The following is a 21,654-nucleotide window of genomic DNA, read 5'->3' as shown; positions in this document are numbered from 1 at the left end:
ACTATTTTGCTCCCATGTCTCTGCTGCTGGCAGATCTCTCCTGGAGTCCCTGGCCTAAGTTCTGACAAGTCAATGCTTTATTCTCTTTACGTTTCTCTGACTTTCCCGGCCCTCTTCTGTTTGCTGGATTGTATCCACGTCTGTACAGGTGCACCGTGGAGGGCTCCTGGCTATGCTTTGTTTTTCTGATTTAAATCTAGTTGGTACTTTTCTTCTTTATGCTGAAAACAAAGGGGAGAACTGCTTTTATCAATTCTTGTTAATGGAGTAGGTTGGCCCCGCAGATTGGGACTAGGCTGAACTGGACCCCACTGCTCCTCTTTTCTCTTTGTTTGTTTGCTTGGTTAGAAATTTAGTTGAATACGTGTAATCTGAATAAACCTTCCAATCCTTGCATCAGCTTTTGGACTTCGAGGTCATTTGTTTAATGCGAGAGGGCAGGGCAAGCCTGGCCGGTTGGTAACACTCTGTGCCTCAGTTTCTTTGTCAGAAGAACAGGGAGAGTATATGTTCCTGCCTGTACGAGTTTGTCAGGGCTGCCATAACAAAATACCAAGAACAGGGCTTCAGCAGCAGAGCTCTATCCTCTCACAGTCCTGGAGGCTGGCAGGCCAAGATCGAGGTGTGGCAGGGCCAGTTTCTCGTGAGGCCCTCTTCTCCCTGTGTCCTCGCGTGGTCTTTTCACTATGCACAAGCATCCCTTCTTTGTTCTCAAATTCCCTCTTCTTATAAGAACAGGACATTTAATTAGGGCCAGCCCTAACACACAACCTCATTTTATCACTGTGAGACCACATACAGTCACATTCTGAGCTACTGGGGGTTAGGGTTTCAACTTATGAACTGGGGTGGGGGAGCACAATTCAGCCCATAGTACTACCTCACAGAGCTGTTGCAGGGTTAATGAATGAGTGTAACGTGCTTAGCACCATGTCTGGCACATGGTAAGTACTCAGTAAAAGTTAGCTATTGATATTATTATGTATATCTGTGATTGCTTGTATATCTTTGAAAGGCAGACTGGTATGGCATGAATTGTGTTTCCCCCAAAAGTCATAATCCCCAGTACCTGTGAATATGACCTTGTTTGGAGATAGGGTCTTTACAGACGATCAGGGTAAGATGATGTCATTATCATGGGCCTATAATCCAATACGACTGGTGTCTTTACGGAAAGAGGAAGTTTGGGTATAGGAAAGACGTGCACGGGGGAAGCCGGCCATCTACAAGCCAAGGCCGCTGCAGCCTCTGGAAGCTGGGAGAGAAGCATGGGGCAGGTTCTTCCCCACAGCCTCAGATGGAGCCAGTCCTGCTGACACTCGACCTTGTGCTTGTGCCCCAGAACGGTGAGAGAGGACACCTTGCTGTTCAAGCTTCAGCTGTTCGAGCTGCCCGGCCCGTGGTCCTCTGTTGTGGCAGCCCCTGGAAACTCATGTGCAGACTGCCCTTTACACTCCTAAACACCTAGAGCCCAGTCTAGCCCTGGCGATGCCACAGGCGTGCTGTAAGTAGGTTCTGAGTCTGCTGCGAAGATTCACCGTCTCTCTGGGATGAAATCACGTGTCCTCATCAAGCACTCACTGCTGGTTCCCAGAAGTTCCTTCATGATATTTAAGGTGCTGGAGTCATGAACTAATTCTTTCATTTTTTTTTTTTTTGAAAGTATGATTTTCCTGATGTTTTTCCCCTAAGTTCTCCCAAGAGGTCCTCCAGGAAAAAAAAAAAAAAAAAAAATATATGACTCTTTTATTCTGCAGGTGTCTGGGAAATGGAGGAGGGGGAGAGAATCTATCCCAGTTCTCCTGTCCCTGGAGATCAGGATTTCCCCCAAGCCTTGCTGAAATCCTGTTGCAGCTGGGAACAGGTGAAAACCTGCTATTTAGTTTTTGGAGAGTCAGATAAACAGGCCGTTTGCGGCAGCACCGTTGTGGGCTCAGGGGCTGAGAAGAGGGCTGGGATCCAGCTGCTCCCCTGGATAGCTCAAGCAGCAGCTTCTCTGCCCTGCTTCTGTCATCCAAACAGGCCGTGGACACCTTGGAGGTAGGGGGCGGCCTCCTCGATACACAGTGCCATGCAGAGTGGGAACCGTGGAAACCGCAGCACGTGCGGAAAGTCCCACAGCCAGGAGGCAGTGCTGACACCGCTAGACCCTCCCTAGGGCAGAGCGCCTCTGCTGCCCCCCACCCCAGCGATGCACAGCAGAGCAGCCCTCTGAGCCACCAGCCTGCGCCATGGCAACTTCACAGCAGCTGGATTTAGAGGCGTGACGCGTCTGAACTGAGAGGCTCGAGCCACCGAGGCCGCTGCCGTGTGTAGCTCAGAACCGGCCTCAGCCAGGATGGCCCCTGACCACCCTCGGGGTCTGCTGGTGACAGACGTCCCCTCGTCCCTTCCTTGTCATCGCTATGCTGATGACACAAGCACTGCCGCCTCCAGCCTGGGCTCCTCTCCCCAGTGCCAGGTGTATCTATGCAGCCACCAAGTGGCCACCTCCCCTGGGGGCTAAGGGGTGTCCAGACAACAGAGATGGGGTCTGCTGTGCCTATCCCGGGGCGTCACTCTGAGCCAGACATAGGGACTGTCCCCCACCCCCCACTCCCCTTCATGCCCCAGCTCTGCACGTTAGTGCTCCTGACGGTTCCTCCTCCAGAATCTAATCCCACCACTCACATCACCTGAAGCCACAGCCCCATCAAGCCCCCACCTGTGTCACTGCCCAACACACTCCTCACCCCCAGCATCGCATACCCAGGCCCATGAGGCTTCCCGGATCAAATGTCAGACTAGGGCACCCCAACTCCCAGCTCCTGAGGGTCCCCATGTTTGCTGAGCGTCTCTTGGGGGGGACGTCACACAGCCCTGAGGTCCTCCTCAGGCTTCCCCTTAGCTTCCTGACGCCAAGCACTCCTGGGCGGGTCACATGGGCACCCCAGTAGGTCAAGGTGACACAGCCTGATGGAAGACACCCCAGAACTGCTCAACTCAGGAGGGGACTGGCCCCCTCACCATGGGATTAGTAGTGTCAGTGGATTTCCCAGCTGGAACTCCAATCCCTGCACATGGAGTGTCCCCCAAGCCACCACATCACCCCATGGGACTTGAGGTGAGAGGGACTAGCACACATCTTAGCCCTAAGAAGGGTGCATGGGCTACACCAAGTCTCCCCAAAGCTTATGTGTTGGAGTCCTGACCCCAGAATGTGACTCAGAATGCAACTGTGTTTGGAGATGGGGTCTTTAAAGAGGTGATTAAGATAAAATGAGGTCACAAGGGTGGGCCCTAATCCAATAGGATTGATGTCCTTATAAGAAGAGAAGATTAGGACACAGACACACATAGAGGGATGACCATGTGAGGACACAGGGAGATGACAGGGTCTACAAGGACAGAGGCCTCAGGAAGAACCGGCCCTGCCACATCTTGATCTCAGACTTCAAGCCTCCAGGACTGGAAGTGATACATGTCTGTCGTTTAAGCTGCCCAGGCTGTAGGATATTGTTATGGTGGCCCTGGCAGGCTCACACAGAGTAAAATCAGATCCCAGACTCAAGGAGCCCACGCACCCCCCTTGTATGTCCCCTGTAACTTTACAGGGTCCCCAGGGACCCGGGGGCGTCCTGAGCAGAGGGCTGTGCCTTGATGTACATAACCTTCAGGAAGCAGCCTCATACTCCCTCTGTCACAGTCTGTCTGGCCTGGCTGCGACATGTGCTCGATGTGTGAGTGCTCTCGACTACTTGAGACTGTGCATAATTGACTGCACTGAGTGTCACAGCCATACTTAGACTGGGACTTTTCTAACCCTCGTTTTTTCTAACCCCCTCGCGGCTGTGCCGCTGAGCAGGGAGGGGCTGCCCTGGGTGCGCATGTAGCAGGGGGCCGCTGTCCCAGGGTGCACGCTGTCAATGGTGAAACTGGATCCTCCACACAACTCTGCCTCCAGCTCCATGCTCCCTGCACTGCCCAGCGACATCTCCCACAAGATGAAGGGATTTCAGCCTTGGAGCAGGGATGCTGCTGTTCTCCAGGGGCAGCTGGTTCATTGGGGAGGGACGCTGGGCTCATAGAACATCTGACATGTGGAGAACCAGGGTAGAAACCATTGTGCCCATGCCTCAGCCTTGGCCTGGTCCCGCGCCCAATTCACCACACAGGCATGGGACTCCAGGTGTCCTCACCTGAGTGTGCTCAGGCCCAGCTGTGCCCTTCTGGACAGTTGTATCCGTGCTCCTAATTTCAACCATGATGCCAAACTCACTTTGGGCCTCATGGATCCAGTAGTGGTCCCCACTTGGGACTTCCAGGTGTGTCCCTTGGGCTCCAAAGATTAGTGTGTTCTCTGCCCAAGGCGGCCACTATCTGCTCAGACGTATGCTCTGTGTAGGGCCCTGACCGGGAATCTACCTGTCAGGCCATGAAGTGGTGCCTGGGGTCTGCTGGCATCTTTGGGCCTCAGTGACCTCCCTAGGGACAGTGAAACAGAATCAGTTCTGCAGATCTCATCAGAGATACCAGGCACCTCTAGCTGGCCTTCTGCATACACGGTGCCCTTTTGTAAAAGACTGTGTCACACATGTGGCCCCAGCCTGAAGCTGCCCCGTGAACACAAGGTGAGACCTTAATGCTGCCTGGGGAGCTAAGAGCAATTAATGCCTCTCAAATGATAGTGGTGGATATTTTCCGTGTAACAGAGACTTACGGCGCCTGGGAGTTTTAACTATGCCGGTTGATGTCAGACATGCTATTGGCCATTCTCTACCAAGTGTCTGCAATTAGAGTGAATTTGCTGATTTGTGCTGTTAAACAAGGCCGGCTTTCTGTAAGTACGGCTGTCCCACTCACAGGCTCCCTGGGAGGCTGGGCTGCAGATAAAGTGCCACCCTCCCTCGTAAACCCTGAAAATGTTTACATTGCAAGCACATTCACCCGAGCGCTCTCTACAAAGCAGCGACGTACCACAAGCGCTCTGACACACCAAGAGAATGGCAACATCCCTGGGGGCCTAGACCCGACTGAGTGCGGACCAGCCACTTGCTACAGCAGGGCCCAGCACGGTGGCCCACAGCCATCTGCATGGACTTAGCTGGATTATTCAACAGGATAGACAAGGGTGTGTAATATGCAGACAAATAGAGGAAGCAATAGGAGAAATTTTGTGCATAACACGACTGCATCCGTGTTGAACACAGCTATACACACTCTCTGAAGGCAAGTTTATTCCTGCAATCTTCTCCAGGGCACCCACTCCCACACTTGATGCAGAACTGCAGTTTGGCGTGATCACCTCCACTGTTAGCGTCAGGCTGGAAGCTGCCACACACCCCTCTAACAGGATTCCCACAGCCACTCTGCTTCGGGGTCTGGTCTGCACTGACCTGCAGCCCAGGCATCACCGTGGCCAGAGCCCTGCTCACCCCGCAGTGCTGGAGCCACCTGGCTGCCCGCCACAGTGTGCTTTCCTTTGTCCTGAGATTGTGTCCAAACAACGTCTCCCACCCGCCCTGCCCTGCAGCTTGGGCGCAATGTCCCAAGTTTCCAGTGGGAAGTGGGTGGAGGTGAGGTGTATCCGAGCTGGCCTGGTGTGAGGAGGAACGAAGGACGCTGTGCCTCGTGGTCACTCCACACCACCACCCACCTGCCCTGCTATTGGCCCTCCACCAAGGAGGAAAATGAGAAGCCAGGAGGACACAGCCTGGGCCCGAGTCACCGCGGCAGCAGAGCTGTCCACTTGCATCCCTAGATGCTGACATGAGGGAACGGACGCCTCCTCCTTCCAGCCCCTGGTGCATCGGGACTCTTTGTAACCTCGACGTTTCCCTAAACACAAAGTTGCTTTGCAAACCCCTCCCCAGTGGTAACAGAAAATGAGACTTAATGTAGCTCACACTTCCTCAACCACAGCCCACGCTGCAGAGATGTGTCTCAAGACCATTACTCACGCGACGGTGCTTAAAGGCATGCCCTCGGGAAGAACCCTCGGGTCCAGCCACTCTTTGCAACTGCCTGAGCTTTCCTTGTTTTAAACATCCATTTCAGTCCCATTGAGCCTAAGGCAGCAGTGCCATCATGTGTCTCGTACTGGCACAGCCTCGCTGCAGACAGGCTCATACTCTTCCAGTCCTTCTAGGTATTCTTTGGTGGCATTAGACCTTTACTGGTTAATATCAGAACTTTGTCACTTCTGTGTTAGAGTATTCACTGTTCCTACCACTTAAACTCTGCACTGGAACTAGTTTGTTGTCCTTTGCTTACTTCTGAAATGGGGGAACTTCCTGTGAGGACCAGCACTCGAGCTCTGTGGTTGAGCTAAATTGCTGCTTTGCTGCTGATTCTCTGGGGAAGGCTTTTTGTGCAACTCAGGATTTAATTGTGGTTACAAGATGGCCTTGTAGGTGTCTGGGTGCCAGTGTGTGTGCGGCAGAGGGTATCTGCTTAAGCGTGGTGAGGTCACCTGACCCTCGCGGGGACATGCTTTGTGCGTGCGGCGTGAGGGCGCCCGATATTTTGGAGACCTGCTTAGTGCTTTTGAGGAATACAAACTTTATCGGTGTGACCTTAAGGCGTGCGTCCCTCCGTAGGGGAGATGGAAAAACAGTTAGTGGTTGTCAGAGATTTAGGCGGGGGACGTATTCCTGTGAGTAGAGGGAGGTCACGTGAACCGCAGTTGGAGATCATGCTCCATTAGGGTGCAGGCCTCATGGCCCGCGGGCATCCTGCTACCTGACGGGTGATGTCCTTCGCTCTGATGGGGAAGACATGTACTTAAAGGGTGAAGGTGCTCGGCCTTCGGGGACGGACCTCGTCCGTGAAGTTTGAGGGCTCCAAATCTTATACGTGTCCTGGTGAGGGCGCGCGGCCCACGGTGCGGACCTGCGCCTTTCGAAGTGAGGTCTCTAGGCCTTACAGGTAGGTGTCCAGGTGAAGCGTGCGTCTCTACCGCGTAGGGACCTGCTCAGTGCAGAGGCAGGGCGTGCTTCCCGCGGTAGACGAGCACACTCCATTCGGAGGGAGGGCATACGGCCCGCGGGAGTCTTGTTCCCTGTGAAGTGAGATGATGTGACACTCGCGGGAACGTGGGCCAAGCGTATGGTGTGAGGGCTCTCGGCCCTTGTCGTGACGTTCTCAGTGCGTCACGGTATAAGGCCAGCGCGGGGAACTGCTGCACCGTGTTGGGTGAGGGCATTCCACTGGCTTCTGGGACCTGCTCCGTCAGGGCTAAAGGCACGGGACCCGCTTTGGTGACATCACGTGACCCTGGCGCGGACATGTTCCCTGCGTGCGGGGTGAGTGTGCGTGGCTGATTTGGAAACCTGCTTACTGCGTTGGGGGACTAGAGACTTCATCGGTGTCCCCTTGAGGCATGCGTCCCACCCTAGGGACCCGTTAATGGTAGAATGAGGTTGCACGTCCCGCAGTGGGGTGTCATGCACCATTCGGCTGCAGGGCCCGCGTCCCGCGTGTGTCCTGCTCCCTGTGGGGTGATATCCCGCGGTCCGCTGGGGGCGACCTGCTCCTGAGGGGTGAGGGCGCTCGACCCCCGGGTGTTCTGCTCCCTGCGGGATGAGATTCGGCGGTTTGCTGGGGACCACATACTCTAGTGGTGAGGGCGCCTGTCCCGCGGGGTTCCTGCTCCCTGTAGGGTGAGGTCCAACGTTCCGCTCTGGGCGACCTCCTCTTCAGGGGTTATGGAGCGGGACCCACGGGTTCCTGCTTTCTGTGGGGTGAAGTCTCGCTGTCCCCTAAGGGCGACATGCTCTTCAAGCGCGGGTCGCGTGCCCCCCTGGGGTCCTGCTCCCTTTGGCATGAGGTCCTGCGGTCAGCTTGGGGCGACCAGATCTTCAGAGGTGAAAACGCGCAAAGGGTGTCCAGCATCCTGTGGGCTGAGGTCCCACGGACGGCTGGAGGCGACATGTTCTTCAGGAGTGGGGCACGCATCCCGCTGGTGTCCTGCTACCTGTGGGTGAGGTCCCACGGTCTGTGGAGAGGACATGTTCTTGAAGGGTGAAGGCGCTCGGCCCGAGGGGACGGACCTGGTCCTTGAAGTGGGAGGGCTGCAAATCTTATACATGTCCGGGAGAGGGCGCCTGGCCAACGGTGCGGAGCTGTGCCTTTCGGAGTGAGGTCTCTAGGCCTTACAGGTAGGTGTCCAGGTGAGGCGTGAGTCCCTACCGCGTAGGGACCTGCTCAGTGCAGAGGCAGGGCGTGCTTCCCGCGGTAGACAAGCATACTCCATTCGGAAGGAGGTCATACGACCCGCGGGAGTCTTGTTCCCTGTGAAGTGAGATGATGTGACACTCGCGGGAACGTGGGCCAAGCGTACGGTGTGAGGGTTCACGGCCCTTGGTGAGACGTTCTCAGTGCGCTATAACGGTATAAGGCCAGCGCGAGGAACTGCTGCGCCGTGTTGGGTGAGGGCATTCCACTGGCTTCTGGGACCTGCTGCGTCAGGGCTAAAGGCGTGGGACCCGCGTTGGTGACATCACGTGATCCTCGCGGGGACATGCTCCGTGCGTCCAGGGTGAGGACATGCAGCTGGTTGGGAGACATGCTTCGTGCTTTTGAAGACTACAGATTTTATTGGTGTCTGCTTGAAGTGCGCATTCCACAGAAGGGAACTGCTCAGTTTAGACTGAGGTCGCACGTCCCGCGGTGTGGGATCATACTCCATTCGGGTTCAGAGCACACGGCCCGCGTGGGTCCTGCTCCCTGTGGGGTGGGGGCCTGTGGTCCGCTGTCGGTGACCTGCTCTTGAGGGGTGTGGGCCCGCGTTCTGCGAGAGTGGGGAGGTGGTGATGTTCCCCTGCCGTGTGATGGTGAGAGGCCCACTGTGGGTACGTGCTCCATGAAGAGCGTGGCTTGCGTGTCGCCGGGCACGGCATCAGCTTCTTTTGGTTGGAGGGTGCGCGGCCTTCGGGAGTTCCTGCTTTGTGTGGGATAAGAGCGTGTTTGCCAAGTCAGGGTGACCTGCTCCGTGTGGGGCGAGAACTCCAGACCTTATCCGTGTCAGGGTGTGGGCGTACGCCTCGCAGAGGTCCTGCTTGGTGCATAGTGAGGGCGCGCACCCCGCTGGGGGCCGTGCTTTGTGTGGGCTGAATGCTCCAGACTGTACTGGTGTCCCGGTTAGGGCTCTCAGTCGCTGGTTGGGCGGGATATCTGAGCACAGATAAAGGGGGTCATCCAGGAGTGCTTTCCTAGGGTATTCTGCAAATACTATGGTCGGTAAAATTCGTGTCCGAGGGACGTTGGTTTTAAAAATTCAGTTTATGGTGTCTGGCGTTTGCTTACTCGGAAAACTTCACTGCAGTTAAGCAAAGTGCAAAAAAATGTATTGGATCTCTTCGTAACCCACCAGGTGGTGTGTGTATTCTTTTCTGTTTTGCACCATATATTTTGTCTCGCGTGTTTTTAAATCTGAAACCTGAAATCCTTCCCCTGCCCCGGTTTTTCAGGTTTGGATTTTACACCACAGGTGCGCAAGCTGCTCTCCACGTCGGAATCCAGCTTGCTGCTCATTTCCTATGGCCCATGAGCTAAGAGTGGGTGTACATCTTTAAATGCTTTTTTTTTTTTAAATCGAAAGAGGAATAGTATATGTTGCCATGTGACTGTCACATGACGTTTAATTGTCAGTGCCCATGAGTAAAGTTGATGGGAACGCAGCTATGCTGTGCGTTTGTGTGTTGTCTAGGGCTGCCTTTGCCCTGCAAATGCAAAGTTAAGTTCTGGACAGACAAAGCCAGAAATATTTACTATCTGGCCCTTTACAGAACAAGTTTGCCAACATCTGCTTTAAATTATAGGATGACACTTTTTACAGACATCTAAGCTAGATTTTGCCATTTTGTTTAACTTTTTATGTTGGAAAATTTCCAGCATATGTGAATGTAGTAAATGATATATAAATGAATAAAATAAATTCCTCTTACCCTTCATTCAGCTCATCTACACACCCCCTCATCCTCCTCACTGGATTAATTTTAAGCAAATTCCAGAACTTTTATCATTTCATCCCTACGGATTCCAGTGTACAGCTCTAGAAGACAAAGACTCTTAAACATATATAACCTTAATATCATTATCACTTTAAAATGATTAAAACCAATTCTTTAATGTCATCAGTATATGTTTAGTTGTATCGTAAGTGTTTTTGTTGTTTTTTGTTTTTGTTTTGTACAATAGATTTCTTTGAATCGGGTCAAAATACTGTCCACACTGGCAATTGGGTGATAGGGGCTGACCATTTTGGAATCATGTATCTGCAGAATGTTTGTCCTTGAAGGCTGTTAGGTATTTGCTAACTGCCCTCCATACCCCACCTTGTGCAAGTTTCTGGGCACAGAGCTGTGTGTCTAGGGCCCAGCTATTCTGTCCCCTTACCCACATTGCCAAAAACGTGACTGAAGGCGCTCAAGAAACTTGACTTCAAATAAATGCATTGCAACCTCAAGTTACTTTATCAGACTTGAGGATTAATACAGGGAAGCAATATTTCCTTTTTATTTGGCGTAAAATCACTTGCGTGCAGGCTAATTCAATCAAAACTGCTTTTCTTCCTGATTCTACTAAGTCGTTTTGGAAAAGCATCTTAATAGTAACTTAGTTTCTATAACTTGAATATCTGGAAGTAAATGTGTACCCAGACATCTTTTGAGGGTTAGTGAATTATTATGCGTACATCCTTTAGCCTTAGAAAGGGTGGTGGATAGTGTTGTGAGGAAATGAGGAGAAAGCAGAAGTCAGAAGAAAGCTGGTGACCTGTCCCCTTACAGAAAGATAAGAAATACGATGCCTACCTCATTGGGCTTTTATTGAGCTCAAAGGAGTGCTATGTGCCAAAAATTATGTACAGAAGAAAGGCATTATTTTTATTAGCAGTGGCTTGATAATGAGAAATAGTATGTCTTAGTGTCCCCAGTTCTCCTTTAGTAGTGTATTACATAGTGTATGTTTAAACAAAGGGTATTGTATTACCTAATGAAAAAAACATAATATGTACCGTAAGTGTGTGCGCTGTTTTAAGTAGCATTAGATATTTGGGTCTAATAACAAGGGAAACTCACAAATAACAAATGTAAAAAGCAAATTATTGAGAGCTAATTTGTGAAAATCTTAAATGTATTTTTTTAAAAAGAATGAAGGATTTATATATTCAAACTTCCAAACTGTGCTTTATGAATAATTCATTTTCAAATGAGGTATAATTAACATGGACATTAAAATTGCAGCTGAGAAATACAGATTGCTCTTCACAACATCACGTTGCAATGCCAAGCAAACAATATAAAAAATATATATATAGATGAGACTGTAGCCAAAGATGGTTCAATTTGAAATCAAAGTGCATGGGATTGCCTTGCTATCATAAGAGTTATTTCCTGAGTAATGCAGTATATTTTCTTTCTCTCTCTCTGCACACTCCAATATGTGTAGATTTTTCTAACTTCCTTCAATTCCCTTCTCTTCCCTTCCATCCTCTCCCCTCCCCTTCCCCTCTCTTCCTCCCTTCCTTTCTATCATCTATCTCTATCTGTCATGCTTATCTACTATCTATCATATCTTCCTAGCTTCCTTACTATCATATCTGTTGTCTGTCTGTCTGTCTGTCTGTTAATCTATCTGTCTGTCGGTCTGTCTGTCTATATCTATATCTGTCCATCTATCTATCTGTTATCTATACAAAGCAACTAAAGTCAGCTTTAGATTTGAATTAGAATCAGACACCAAGCATCATTTAATTCTCACGTAGGTATCATAATACGTTCTTCGGTGTTGTTCGGACTCCCAGATTTCGTTGAGAACATCTCCGATGTGAACGGAACAGACATCTGGCCTGCCTCTCTCTGCATGGGGAGTGCGGTAGGTGCGCCCACCTTTGTCCCCCTCTCCACCCTACTTGCGTTCTTGTCACACTGCTGTCCTCGAAGTGCAGCCCCAGCAGCCCCTGGGCATATGCTAGAAATGCAAAGTCTCAGGCCATGCCCCAGACCTACTGATCAGGAACTCTGACACGAGCCCTGCCAGGTCTATGTTTTAATAAACCCTCCAGAGGATGCTAATGCACACGCAAGTGTGGCTTCTCCACCCGCAGCCCTGGAAGCACAAGTGTGTGCCCTTACCATACTTACCCTAAACGGAGCCACAAGCACACAACAATATTATCAATTACGTTAAGGAAATATATTTAAATATACATAATGGTAACATATAAATATTTTATATTTAACTTATATCACACAAACATTTAATATTCAAACATATTATGTTACATATAATAATAACATATACTAAACATATTCATGGTTTATAAACCATGAAATAAATAAATATGTATAATACACATGCAGACGTTATGCTCTGTTCACCAAGTGGATGCTCAAGGGAGTGATGTAAAGCTTACCCAGGTGGTGCTGATTCTCTGTCCTGGAGCAGAATTGCCCGCTTCCTTCCTTCCCTTCCATGGCCTCCTGATGAAGCATCTGTCTCAGCCCCCAACGGCAAGGCTTACTGATCTTCCAACACCCTGAGCCCCCTTCCATCCCCTTCTACTTGGAACGACTTTCTGAGTCTTTTCTGCCTGAACTCATTCGTTCCCAGAGAAAAAGCTTCTACTTCCTAGCCCCTAGAACCCTCATGGCAGTTTAAACTGCACTTCTTAGAGCCTTGTCTACTGTGCCTGCAAGTGTGCCAGAAAGTGGGTTTGTCAGTCAGGTCCAGCTGAGCAGACAGAGGATAGAGGCCACAGCCTGCCCTCAGTTCCAGACCTACGCCAAATGTGTGCCAGGAGCCGTCCTGTGTTGCCTGTCATCTCACGGCTGGGCTGGACATCTCCTGCCTGTCTGAGGGAGCTTTGATGCTGGGCTCTTCCTGGTTGCAGATGTGGATCCAGCTGCTGTACAGCGCCTGCTTCTGGTGGCTGTTCTGCTACGCAGTGGATGCCTACCTGGTGATATGGAGATGGGCAGGACTGAGGAATGTGCTGCCAGAATGAGCTGGGATTTCTGCCCTAGTTCCATCTCATGAGGGAAGGGTGGAGCTACCACCGAGCATTTGAAAGTGTTAAGGCAGGTGCCCTCAGTCAAACTGTCATCTGGCGCCTCCACCCAGAAATATCTAGGATAGCTCATTTGTGTCAGAGGCCAAAGGCAGATTCAAAATATTGAGGAGTTCAAAACCTTGAAAATAAATAATTCAAGAAATTAAATATTTGGTACTGAAGAAATACTAAGAAACGATTAGTGCAAATATAAGCAATTTTTGATTGTATATAAAGGTCGGAGGAAAAACATTCTTCTGATAATATATTGACACTTTATGCTAAACACAGAATTGAGACACTGGAGTTTCAGGTGGCTGTCAGGAGGGGATCACACAGTGGCTAATAAGTTGGGCACTGGTGGCTTTGAACTCCTGCCCAAGTGCTCGGTAGCTGTGTGACTGTTGGCAAATTGCTTAACCTCTCTAGACCTCTGTTTTCTCAGCTGTTAAATGGTACCCACCTCATAAGGCCACTGGCAGGAGCAAGTAAATGCAGTGAAATATGTACATGGACAGTGCCTGGCACATAGTAGGCTGTCCGTAGGAGTCGCTGCTACTGTAGCTGGGATGTGAATGTGTGTTGAGGAAACAGCAACACACAAGAGAACTTGTGTGACAGACATGCTGGACGCAGAAGGGCAGGGCGAGCATCCAGGTCTTCTGGCTCCAAGTCCAGGAAGCATTTGTTCCCCACCAAGTTCAGGGTCTGCTCGAATCAGGGCCCCTTTGGATGGAGCCCCTGCGTGCTTTCTATCAACAATTTTACAAAGTTCACACGTTAAAAAGGGTAAAATCCAGCAGTTTTTAGTATATTCCCACTGTTATGCAACCATCACCATCATTTAATTTTATGATGTTCTAAACATCCCAAGAAGAATCACTGTGCCAGTTACCAGTCATTCACCATTCTACCATCCTTCCAGGCTCTGGCAACCACAAATCTACTATCTGTCTCCATGGATTTGCATGTTCTGGACATTTCATTTAAATAGAATCATAAAATATGTGACCTTGTGTGTGTGGCTTTTTAAACTGCATAATATTTTCAAGGTTTATCCATGTTGTAGCAAGTGTCAGTACTTTATACCTACTATGGTGTGAATATTTGTGTCCCCCCAAATTTGTATGTTGAAATGGTCTTAGGAGGTGGGGCTTTTTGGGAGGTGATTAGATCAGGAAGGTGGAGTCCTTGTGAATGTGGTTAGTGCTTTTATAAACGAGACCCCAGAGAGTAGTCTTGTCCCTTCCACTGTGTGAGGAGACAGAAAGTGTCATCTGTGATCCAGAATGGTCCCTCAGCAGACACTGAATCTGCCAGCACCTTGATTTTGCACCTCCAGCCTCCAGAACTGTGATAAATATAACATCTGTTGTTGATAAGCCACCCAGTTTTTGGTATTTTGTTACAGCAGCCCAAATAGGCTAAGGCAATTCCTTTTTATTGCTGAATAGCATTCCGGTGTATGAATATGCTATATTTTGTTTTTTTCATTTATCAGTTGATGAGCATTTAGGGTGTTTCCATTGTGCTTAGTATTAGGAATACTGCTTCAATGAACATTTGTATACTAGTGTTTGTGTGAACATGTTTTCATCATATACTCCTGGATATACACCTGGGAGTGGAGTTGCTGAACCACATGGTAACTCTAGGTATAAACTTGTAAGAAACTGCTAAACTGCCCTCCAACGTGACTGCGCCATTTTGCCCGCAGTGTATGAGATCCAGTTTCTCCCCAGCCTCGCTAACACTTCTTATCTGTTCATTTGTTTTAATTTTAGCTGTCCTAGGGTGGGTGAGGTGGTAACTCATTGTGCTTTTGATTTCAGCAGTTCCTAATAATGTTGATCATCTTTTTGTGTGCTTGCTGGCCATTTGCATACCTTCTTGTAGAAATGTCTATTCAACTGTTTTGCCCATTTTTAAATTGGATTATTTGTCTTTTTATTATGGAGTTGTAAGGGTCCATTATATATTCTAGATACAAGTACCTTATTAGATGTGTGATTTGCAAAGTTTTTCTCCCATTCTGTGTGTTGTTTTTCCACTTACTTCATGGTATCGTTTGAAGCACAAGAGCTTTTCATTTTCATGAAGTCCAATTTAAAATTGTTTTTCTTAAGTTTATTATGCTCTTGCGGTCGTATTTAAGAAACCATTGCCTAACCCAAGGTCACAAAGAGTTATACCTATGTTTTCTTATGGTTCAAACACTTCCATTCGGTCTGCATTAGTCTATTTCTGCTGCTTATAACAAAATCCACAGAACTGGGCAATTTATAAAGAACACGAAATTTATTGCTTACAGTTTCTGAGCCTGGGACATCCAAAGTCCAGGGAACACATCTGGTGAGGATCATGGTGGTGACTTCAGTGACGTGGGGTATCACCTTGTGGAATAGCAGAGCAGAGAAAACAAGAGACAGAGACCAACTTCCTCATTCTCTCTCCTTTTAAAGCCCTCAGAACCACGCCTCTGACCACCATTACTAATGCATTCACTACTGCACGGTCCTACAATCTAATCACCTCTTCAAGTCCCCACCTTCCAATTACCATAATAGGATTTCCTACTGCATAACGGTCACAGTGGGCGCCAAGTTTCTAATACATGAAACGTGGGGGACACATTTCAAGCTTCAGTGAATTTTGGGGGGACATAATTCAAGGCATTACAAAGTCTATTTAGGTCCATTTTAAGTTAATTTTTGTGTACAAGTGAGGAATGGGTACATCGTTATTCTATTGCATATGGGTTTCCCTTTGTTCCAGCACCATTTTTTGGATAAATTCACTTTTAAAACAAACATCAGTAAACAAATAGAGATTATATGCAGATTGTAGAATATATTGAGTAGTCTAGCTAGATCCCTGTTCTAAAATCATTGACGTCACTTATATGTGTCACATGATCATTATCTTTGATCTCTCTCGCCTTTCTTTTAGTGCTTACTTCATTATCTATGGTTTTTCCTTCCTTTTTTTTTTTAACTTATATACCAAATACTTACACATCTGTATAGAACACAGATATGCCTGGCTGTGAAAATCCTCCAGAGAAGATGGTCAAAACCAAAGGCAGCCAACCAGGTGGATCAGTGAGGATCCACAATTTTCTTTTGTGTGTGTGTCCTTGTCTGGTTTTCGATCAGAGTAATGCTGGCCTCATAAAATGCGTTCGGAAGTATTCCTCCTCAATGTCTAGAATAATCTGAAGATAAGTGGTATCAACTCTTCTTCAAAAGCTTGGTAGAATTCAGCAGTGAAACCATCAGGTCCTGGACTTCCTTTTAATGGACGATTTTATATAACTGATTCCATTTCCTCACTTGCTTTTGGTCTGTTCAGATTTTCTATTTCTTCATAATTGTATTTCTTCAGGAATTTATTCATTTCCTCTGTTATCATATTTGTTGGTGTATAGTTATTCATAATAGACCCTTATGATCTTTTGAATTTTTGTGGCATCACCTATAATGTGTCATTTTTTATTTCTCATTTTATTTATTTGAATCTTCTCTTTTTTTCTTGGTTAATCTGGCTAAAGTTGGGCCAAGTTTGTTTATATTTGGAAAAAACAACTCTTCGTTTAATTGACCTTTTCAATTGTTTAAATTTCTATTTCATTTATTTCTACTCTGAGCTTACTAACTTCTTTCCTTCTGCCAATTTCGGGTTTAATTTGTTGTTCTTTCTCTAGTGCCTTTAGGTTGTTTATTAGAAAACTTTCTTTTTCTATAAAGGAATTTAGTGCTGTAAACTTTCCTCTCCAAACTGCTTTTGCTGTGTCCCATAGGTTTTTGTATGATATGTTTCCATTCTCATGTGTGTCATAAAACTTTTTAATTTCCCTTTTAATTTCTTCATTAAACCAATGGTTGTTTAGGAGGGTATTGATAAATTTCAAAGTATTTGTATAGTTTCTAAGTTTTTCTTGTTCATTCTAGCAAATGCTGTTGAGTAGGGTATGGATAGGGCCAGAGGAAAGGTAGTGATCCAGCTGGATGAACAGGAAATGTGGGTGTCACAGAGCAGCTGCACAGCATGTCCTCAATATGCCCGCTAGTGGGTGGATAAGGGGCATGGTTTTTTCACTAATTTAGCCTGTGTTCTCGTGCTGGGCTAACCGATGACATAGTCAAAGGAATCCTTGGAACCTGACTTTGCTCAGATCTTTATCCATATCTCCACACAGTTATGTGTCACTTAATGTTGAGGATCTGTTCCATGAAATGTGTCATTAGGTGGTGTCATCACTGCGTGAACATCATAGAGAGTACCTACACGAACGTAGATGGTATAGCCTAGTACACACTTAGGCTATATGGTATACTCATTATAATCTGATGGGACCGCTGTCGTGTATGCTGCTCATTGTTGGCTGAAATGTTGTTATGCAGAGCATGAATATACGTGTGTGTTTGTGTATTTTTTCCTTTTTGCAAAAATTGTTGCAGCATGCATTGAGGTCACAAGACACCCAGGTATAAAATAGAAAAGACAGACACGATTTTCTCAGGACCCTGTGGACAGCTCAGCCATGTGACATTTCCTTTCACATCAAGATTAAGTATCCCTTTCATTCTAGAAGAGCTGTTCCAGAAAGGATCTGGATTTGGACTTTTGGAGTCACAAAGCTGCAGATGCACTTAGAAAACCCTGTGACCTTGGTATCTGGGTTGCCCAGGGGTCTCTGATAGTTGTTGCTGTACCTTCTTAATCTCTCCTTGAGCATTCTCTCCAACCTGATGAGGCACAGCTCCACCTCTCATTCTAGAAGCAGAGAGGCTAGCTACTTGCTTTTACATCCTCTCTTGCAGCTAGAGCAGGGTGCATGACTTGACAGTGCCAGTCAGATATGTCTCCCGAGTCTCTGAGTTAGAAGTGAGTGCCCAACGGAATGGGTGGCAGAGAAGCGGTTCTGAAGGAGCAGTGGCAGCAGTAGTGGCAGCAGGCAGGTCTGTGCTGGGAGGTGCATTGAGTGTGCTTTGAGGGGAGGGTCCAGGGTCCAGTTTCAGGGTGTGGGCAGTATCCACTGCTTTCTTTGTCATCCTCTTGGCCAAGATTTGCAGCCTGATGTTGGCAGTTCTGTGTAGCTGCCATATTGGTTCCCAGAGATTCTCAGGCTGCCGCAATCCCTCTCAATAATTTTTGGTTTCCGTTAGCCAGTCAGTTTCTGCAGCTTGCAAATCAGAATCCCGACTTATCTGATTATGCAGTGAAAGGGACCCCTCCAAGACAGGACACTGAGCATCACCAGCGTACGCCCAGAGCATGATGCTTTTGACTGGGGTGAGCTGCGAGAGGAAGAGGGTGAGCGGACACCTTCTCACAGCAACTCGACACTCACTGGGCATGGAGAAATGCACATCAGAGACGTCGTGTATAAAGTCGACCTAGGGAACAAGGAGACAATGATTGAGCAAGCAAAGGAAGAAATGAGATAATTGGCTTGGGGCCATTTCTGTGGAAGCCTCGTTGCTGCAGGGGCCGTAAAGTCACAGGAGGCTTGTTTTGTTATTGTTTTCACGATGACCGACGTTAGAGCACGTTGAGATGCTAAGGGGAATGATCCCGTGGAGGGAACACGATGATGATAGTGGGATGGAGGGACAACTGCAGGAGGGACGTTCTCTCTTCAGGGAGAGCAGGAAGTGGGACATATAGCCAGGAGTCTGGGCTGGTCTGTGAGGATGAGGCTGTGACAGAGGGGAGTCTGGCTGTAAAGATGAAACTGTGACCATGAGACAGCTCCCATCTGACTTTAATTTACTGGCCATTTTATCAGCCAGTTTAGTTGTCACACCATCAAAAGCTTTAAGTCTACTCATCTCCCCCAGTACAGAGTAAGATATCACCATCATCGTCACCGTCTACTACTGTGCAGTGATGGTAGGATATATACACCCAGCTACTGTCCTGAGTGTCTCTGAATAAGTACCTTCTGCTTGAGGACAACTATATTCCTAACCAAGGCCTCAATCTTCAGAGTGTTAACATCAAGTCAGGTCACTGCAAACACAGCATTCGTTCTCAGAATCTCTTTAGCTTCTTCTTCTAAGAGTTCTTCCTGAAATAACGGGAGTGGAACATTCTACTCTTAACTGGGTCTGGCGAGCTTCTGGCAAAATAATGCTCTTGAATGAAGCCTAAAGCCACGTGGTTTGTGGGAGGCCACCTTTGTCACTTATAACCCCTCTTCCCAATTCTGGCGGTGACTGGCTGGCCACTCCACTACCTCCGAAGCTGGTGTCTTAGGGGACTCACTATATACAATGTCAGGTCAAGTCTGGCTGTGGCTGGGGGAACCTTTATCCCTGCTTGAAATTCCTGCCCATGTAAGCCCTGAGTTGAAGGAATAAACCAAGCCCAAGTTCCAAGGTGAACTCTTTCCCTTTCCTTTCTCTGCTGTCAGGAAAACCTTCAGCAAAGCCAAGTGCCTGAAGCCATCTCAACACGTGCCTTCTCCCAGTCTCACTTAAAAGTGCCTTCTCCAAGTCTCACTTAAAAGTTCTATCTCGGCCCCTTCAAAAGGGAGCTACGACGTTCAATGCTCCAGCAAAACGTCCTGTTCTCTCTGCGTATGAGGAAGTTCTGCTGCTGTGCTGCTGCCTCAGTGACAGCGGGCCAGGCTGAGTTCAGGAGCCGAGGCTGGGCTGTGCAGGCGTCCTGTCCTTACCTCGCCAGCATGATGTTGGAGTTGGGGTTGCTGGTGGCCTGCCTGGTGGGACTCCACTTGATGGTGTATATCTCTTTGCTGTGAGCTTGCAGGTCGTGCACACACGTGTCCTGCTTCATGCTCCAGATCTAGAGAACACAGTGGTAACAATATGAGTAAGCTATGTCCCTCCAGTGAGCCAAGAGACTGCTGGCTGTGAACCGTACACAAGCCATTGGAATGTCCCACTGGAAAAAACTGCAGGTCATTGCCCAGGAAGGGCTGGGACTCCTAGCAGGACCCTTGACTGGTACATCAGAGTTCACTGGGCGAGAGCTAATCTGACAGTCAGTAATGGGACAAATTATAGAGGAAGGAAGAGGACTCAGTACAGATAACCCCCACATGTGAGACTTGCGTTCAGTACTGTGGGCTGTTTAGGGTAAAAGAGCTCATCCCTACAGATGCCAACTTTACCTTTAATGTCATGTTATCAGAGTAGGATGCTAGCAACATTCAAGAAGGATCCCATTTAATAGCATTGACCTCATTCTGAAAAATAGAACGGGTTTGGAAAGGATATCAAGGCCTGAGAACAGATCCACTGGCTATCCAGCAGGGCGCAGTAGCGCTCTGTCATCATGGTGGCCGTCCACCAGGGGGCAGTAGCACTCTGTCACCCTGCCGTCCACCAGGAGGCAACAGTGCTCTGTCATCCGGATGACCATCAACTAGGGGCAATAGTGCTCTGTTATCCCAGCAGCTGTCCACAAGTGGGCAGCAGTGCTTTCTCATCCTGCTTACCGTCCAGCAGGGGGCAGAAGCCCTCTGTCATCTGGCCGACCATCCACCAGGGGGCAATAGTGCTCTGTCATCCCAGCCGCTGTCCACCAGGGGCAATAGTGCTCTGTAACCACTCTGGCTGTCCTCATGGGAGCAGTAGCACTCTCTCATCCTGCCTGCTGTCCACCAGGGGGCAGTAGTGCTCTGTCATCCCAGGGGCTGTCCTCAAGGGGGCAGTAGCATTCTCTCATCCTGCCTACCGTTCACCAGGGATCAGAAGCGCTCTGTCATCATGGTGGCCGTCCACCAGGGGGCAGTAGCACTCTGTCACCCTGCCATCCAGCAGCGGGCAGTAGCACGCTCTCACCCAGCCATCCACCAGGGGGCAACAGTGCTCTGTCACCCGGCCGACCATCCACCAGGGGCTATGTTGCTCTGTAACAACCCTGCCTATCCTCAAGGGAGGAGTAGCACTCTCTCATCCTGCCTACCGTCCATCAGGGGGCAGTAGTGCGATGTCATCCCAGTGACTGTCCACAAGGGGGCAGTAGCACACTCTCTTCCTGCCTACCGTCCACCAGGGGGCAGTAGTGTGATGTCATCCCAGTGACTGTCCTCAAGGTGGCAGTAGCACTCTCTCATCCTGACTATGGTTCACCAGGGGCCAGTAGTGCTCTGTCATCCTGCCATCCACCAGGGGGCAATAGTGCTCTGTCATCCCAGTGGCTGTCCACAAGGGGGTAGTAGCACCCTGTCACCCCAGCAGCTGTACACAAGTGGGCAGTAGCACTCTCTCATCCTGCCTACCGTCCACCAGAGACTGCTGCTGAGGGCAGTAGCGTTCTGTCATCCTGCTGGCCATCCTCCAGGGGAAGCAAGATTCTGTCATCCTGCTGATCGGCCACCTGGGACTTTCCCCAAAAGCAAAGCAAAGAGCCTGGGAGGCCATGCGTTTTCCTTTTTCATCACTTTGCCTTGTTCATTTATATAAAAGCACAGCCATATACCACAAATGAGCAGCCACCCTCATCAATATTTCTTGAAGGGAAAAAATTCCATACTAGGAAGGAAGCAAATGAAGAATTCACATACAGTATAGGTAGCAAATAAAAACACCAAAACCACAGCTGTTTTAAAACTGGACATGGAAATCACTTCCCTGTGCATTTTTAATGCT

At 48.7% G+C, this 21,654-nt stretch overlaps 1 pseudogene; it reads right to left on the bottom strand.

The window, feature by feature from the left end:
- Positions 1-19,711: 19,711 nt before the first annotated feature.
- LOC134369089 (F-box-like/WD repeat-containing protein TBL1X) overlaps positions 19,712-21,654 on the bottom strand; it is a 31,684-nt pseudogene continuing 29,741 nt past the window's right edge.

Source organism: Cynocephalus volans, unplaced genomic scaffold (genome assembly GCF_027409185.1).
Source record: "Cynocephalus volans isolate mCynVol1 unplaced genomic scaffold, mCynVol1.pri scaffold_35, whole genome shotgun sequence".
Lineage (NCBI taxonomy): Eukaryota > Metazoa > Chordata > Mammalia > Dermoptera > Cynocephalidae > Cynocephalus > Cynocephalus volans.
Note: the sequence above shows the minus strand (reverse complement) of the source record. Positions and strands in the feature narration are given on the sequence as shown.